The sequence below is a fragment of the Aethina tumida genome, chromosome 1 (assembly GCF_024364675.1).
Source record: "Aethina tumida isolate Nest 87 chromosome 1, icAetTumi1.1, whole genome shotgun sequence".
In the NCBI taxonomy this organism is placed as follows: domain Eukaryota; kingdom Metazoa; phylum Arthropoda; class Insecta; order Coleoptera; family Nitidulidae; genus Aethina; species Aethina tumida.
The window spans coordinates 40,540,608-40,546,525 of record NC_065435.1 but is presented as its reverse complement, the minus strand read 5'-3'; positions in this window follow the sequence as shown (position 1 = coordinate 40,546,525).

The window sequence follows — 5,918 nt, the reverse complement described above, 5'->3', positions numbered from 1 at the left end:
GTATTAGGATCCGTTAGCTTCCCACCACCACTGGATTGTGGAGTGGTACTGAGCCCCAAGACCACGACAAGGTGGATCCATCTTGGGGTGATCTAGTTGTTATTGATTCAGATTGTTATATTCCAAAATCTTCAGAAGAAAGTATTCTTTGACATATTTCATGATGCTAAACAAATAAATAATGAACCGAATAAAACGTTTTAAATCCACAAACTGTGTTTTTTGGGAATAAAAATTTACAATTTTAACAGCATAGCGCATTTTATTACAAACTATTTTTATTATTTTTGCACCGCAAAATTCCCAATTTCTGAATAATTACCAAATTTCACATTAAATTGATATTATTATTTGTTTATTTTAACAATGCATTCTCTGAGTTTTCATCAAAGGTTCGTAATTTTTTATGTGCAAATTGTGGTTTATTAAAACCCAATAAAAAAGTTCAATTTAACGTCACCATCAGAAGCTGAAAACTAATTACGAAATTTATCGGCGCCAATAAACTTTATACGTGTGTCAATATAACAGGCGTTTCTATTCAGAAAATCACAAAATATCAACTTATTAAAACGCCCCATTAAACTGATTTACGATCCATTCACAACGAATTCAGCTATTCCGTTGCAACGTTTCACTTTAAAACGAAGTTACGCGTTTAACAATCTAAAAATAAAAGAAAAAAAAAAAAACAGCCCCCAGCGTCATTCGCTTTTAGCTTTTAGCCGGCGTTAGAACGGATGATTGTGAATCGAACTGTTAAATTACACGCAATCAAAATTACAATTGCCGGTTAATTGCAAATAAACACCGAATGAATATGGAGAACATCACACAATGACAACGTGTTCCTGTTCGGTTGGCATCGTTCGCAGCGACTGAAACCTCCGGTATTTACAACTGGATAATCTACGTCAAACTTCTCCGCTTCTCTATATTGGACCCACGTGCATGTTTTGTTCTCGTGCCTTGCCATTATTTGCAAATTGTTACTATTTGATTTCATGGATGTTACATTATGGCTTCCTTAATATTTTATTAGTATTGCTTCCCTTCAGTGAACACTGTTGTATTAAGACCATAATGAGGAACAGTCAAGGTTTGATAACTCTAATGACATTTTTACTTGACAATTTGAACAGTATATTTAGAACTAAATACGATAATCTGAATTTTTAGAGGAGACTCCTCATTTCCTTGTTAAGTCTTCGATGAATTTTGACCCTCTTCAGCCTTCTAGACTCGTAACCAATAACCAGAAATGACGATGGCCATATTTTTTCTTAAACCAGAACAGGCCATAGTTATTTGATGCCTCCTAAAGGCTCATCTGAGAAAGTTTCTGTTTTCTTTGAAGTAATTTTCTCCCCTTGTCTTGCCCACTGATACAATGTGGTACAAATGAATTTCCTTTGATTTTATTGGGTATTGAAGTCATCAGAACTTTGTATTCTTTTCAAATAATCAAAAAGTCCGAATTTAGGAGTCTTTCTCTTTTTCGCATGATTGCGTAAAACCATGTGAAATTAAGTTAATCAGTATAAAGGAAATATTTATGAAAATCATAATAACCTGACCTACATTAATTAATTTAAATTATGATGTTTCCTGAATAAATTTTCGCAGAAAAATAAACACAAGATGCTATAAATTAAACGGGATTATATTTACAAATACTTAATTATCTCGTTATTTTGTTCAAGAAAAACAGTAACGACCCAGTAAAAATAATAAATACTGTTACTAATTAGATCCCTAATTCCATTGTTAACTGTTCGATGGATTTTAATGAGGCACTGTATTGAAGTTATAATTGGGACTGACATATTTTTTGATCACAACAATTGATGGAAAAAATAAAACACAGTTGTAGTAAAGAAATTCTTACATTTAATAATAAATTTATCCACTTCCGTTCAGCCAAACTAAAGTTGTAGAGTTTTGTCTTTTACAGTATTTAACGTATTATGACAATTCTATTTTAAGGGATAATACAAGAAGAATAAAAACAAAATACACTTTTAATTGATAAACTACAGAGAAAAATTTATATTTCTAGTAAATTAGTGGACTATCCGGCTTAAAAATATGTTCCCTGTGTCTCAGTCTTACTTTCTTTAGCCATAGATTTTTTCTTTACCTACTGGATAAGCAGTTTCTGTGATGTGGTCAACTGAATATTTTATTAGGGCAACCTGTTATCGAAATCAAATTGCAGAAGTACAAAGTGATCTATTATAAATCCTTATAAATGTTTAAAATGTTATGGTTGAACTTCTGAAACGTTGTGGTACTTGGTGACAGGGGTGTAACAAGGGTCGCTTCTCGTCATGTTTAAATTAAACTTAAAACCGTGTAATTTTAGACAAATTATGGTAAATTCATGGAGTATTAAGTAGGTGTTATGTGCCTAATTATATTAATTAACATACTGCGTGCATATTCGCTTAAAAAAAGGGTAAAAACCAAACAAAATTTACATTAAACTTGTATTATATGTTATCTTTGTTAGCACAAACATAAATAAAGCGTGGCTTGGAAAACATTTTTTTGTTATTCTTTGTTGTTAAAATTTAATTATTATTTTAGCTTGATCTTTGAATTACATTTAGAAATTATAATTATCTTAATTTAATTAAAAACAAGTTGCTTGTTATCTTACGTTTACTAATTAACAGTCTAATCAGCTATCATGAAATATTATATCTAGTAAATACATTTAATATAGAATGTCAATATTATTCCTTAAATACACTGAAACAAACTAAAGAGTTAAATAAGATGAATTTTAGAGGATGTAAATTGTAAGATGATCTGTTATCTCAGTTTATTGATCTTTAAAATCTGACTAATAATTTATTAACTAGTGAATGTTAAAAATGTCTGTGACATGAGTCAAGTTTGTCTTAAGATCATGTAATTTTGACAGAACGAAATGTTGAAAAAATTATTTGGTTAAGTTCATTTAAATTTAAATACTAATTTTAGTAATTAATAAATAAAATAAATAATATTTACTTAAAATACAAATAAAATGATGGCTGAATTAAATTATGAAAAAAATACTTTAGGGACATTTTCCATTAAAACTTTATATGTAGCAGTCTGTTTATTTCCATACCATACTTCATGCATATTCACTTAAAAAAGGGTAACCGAAAACAATTTACATTTTTACATTAAAATTTAATTTTTCTATCTTTGTCAACATGAACTTAAATAGAAATTTATCTTATATATTATTAACCAGGTATTATCAAACTTTTGTTGTTCTCGCCTGTTAAAATTTAATTGCCACTTTAGCTTGATCGTTGAATCGCATCTAGAGACAGTAATTAACTTGATTTAGTTAATCACGAAGTTGCATGCTGCGTTTATCAATTACCATAGTAATCAAATACCCACTAATATTTTACATCTGTTAAACAAAGCTATTAGAATCTATAAAACATGCGCTGTGGTCCATATAATTAAAGAAAAACTTTATTTATATCAATTTTAATAAATAATTGGCCACAAAAGGCACAAGTAAGAATTAAAATTGTACTCCATGGTTTAGTTGGTCAGAAGAACGAATTCGTTGAACTCACTGACACAGAATTAATGTAGTTTTGAAAGAAATTAGGGATGAACATTTGGAACAATGTTAAATTCAATATAATTCTTAATAAAAAATGTTGTATTCAATTTTCAAGCTTCTGATTGTCTCTCTTTTGTGTTATTCCTCATTAATATTGAAGAATGAATAAAAAGTCCTTAAATGTGCTGTAGAATAATTTAGACACTGTAGCCTATGTAAGATTGGAAGCTGTTTAGTTCAAACTTTTTATTGTCTCTTATTTGAAATATTCTTCAGTAAAATTAAATAGCAAATAAAAAAACTTTAAATCCTTAAATGGAATGTATAATAGTTTAGATACACACCAATATTTTACGTCTGTTATACAAAGCTATTAGAATCTATAAAGTATATAGTGGCCTATATAATTAAAGAAAAACTTTATATCGATTTTAATAAATAATTGGCCACAAAAGGGACAAGAAAAAATTAACTTTATATTCCATGGTTTAAATGGTCACAAGAAATAAATTCACTGAACTCACTGACACAGAATTAATGTAGTTTTTTTAAAGAAATTAGGAATAAACATTTGGAACAATGTTAAATAAATAAAAAATGTTCTAATCATTTTTTCAAGGTTCTGATTGTCTATGTTTTGTGTTATTCGTCATTAACATCGAATATTAAATAAAAAGTCCTTAAATGGACTGTAGAATAATTTAGACACTGTATCCTATTTAAGATTAGACACTTTTTAATTCAAATTTTTTTATTGTCTTTTATTCAGTAAAATTGAATAGTAAATAAAAAACTTTAAATCCTTAAATGGACTGTATAATAGTTTAGATACTACATGCTAATTAAAATTAGAATCTTTTTGCTTTTGAGACATTTTTCACTAAATTGAATAGTAAATAAAAAGACCTTTAAAAGAGTTACACTGTACAACAGTTTAGTTATCTAGAATGCGATAAAATTATATTTCTTTTATTCTACAGCTTTAGATATATTTCACCATACATTAAAAATTGAGTAGTAAATAAAATCTTTAAGTGAACTACACTGTAACTACTGTTTTCCATTTAAAATTAGACTTCTTAGTTCAGATTTTATAAATAAAACCCTAGAAACACTTAAATGGACTACACTGTAAAAATTAAAAAAATTATACTTCTTTTATTCTACAACATTGAGATATTCCACCATACATTAAAAATTGAGTAGTAAATAACAAAGTCTTTAAATGAACTACACTGTAGCTTCTGTATTCCATTTAATTGTATTGTAATTTAAATACAAACTGTCAAAATTAGAAACTAGAAAGTCTAATGGACAAATAAAATAAAGAAAATTTGCCAATAAGAGCATTTAAGTGGCGTAATTTAACAGACGAACCGATTGTTTTGTTAAAGCCGATTAACAAATTGATCCGGTTTGTAAACGGGAACCGGTGCAGCATCAATCCGACCGACTAAAACGGCAGTTTCGGTCTGGATGCACCGACTGTTCCCTGCATGTGGCATGTTTTGGTTCGAGCGCGCCTCGTTCGATATCGATTTCGATTGTTTCAGTTACCGCCACCACCGCACCTGCCTTTGGAAGACAAAAGACTGTCTCTGACGCCGAACATCCAGCATCTGCAGCAGCAACAGCAGGACAACGCAAAAACCAACCGCTGTAAGTACACGCGTGATGACGAAACGATGTGCCGGCCGGCCCAGACGCGACAATTCGACAATCCTCCTTTTTTTCCCGAACCGACCGAGACACGAAGGTCGGACCGCAGAGTTTTGCCAAAAGAAAATGGAGTAACGATAATTTTATTTGATGGTTTTATATCTTTTGTTCGGGGTTTATTAAGACTTTTTGTTTGGCCGGCGGCCGGAAAGTTTTGCATGCATACGCTTTAGACGTGACGAAAAGTTGGTGGATTTCTATTTTACGACCATTGTCGAAAGAACAAGATTAAAACGATGTTGTTGTCGTTGTTGCTGTTGTACATTATTATACCAACTTTGCGCACAATGTCTTCGCTATTTACTTTTCGTGCAAACTTTGACCAATATTTAATTGAAACTTCGCTGTCGATTTTTTCTGAACGTTCCTTCTATAAAGTTCACGTGGTTTCCTTCATCGCCATACAAATTAAATACACTGAAATATACTAATTATTATATTATATAAATTTATTTTATCCTCAATATACAATATACATGGACATGTGAAAAATATAATGATCTGACTTATTTCCATTTTTTAGTGGAGTTGCAAATACTTTAATGCTTCAAATCTCTCCATCAAGTTTCATTTTTGGTAGATCATGTTTATCATCAACTTCCTTTGTACCTTTACTGTT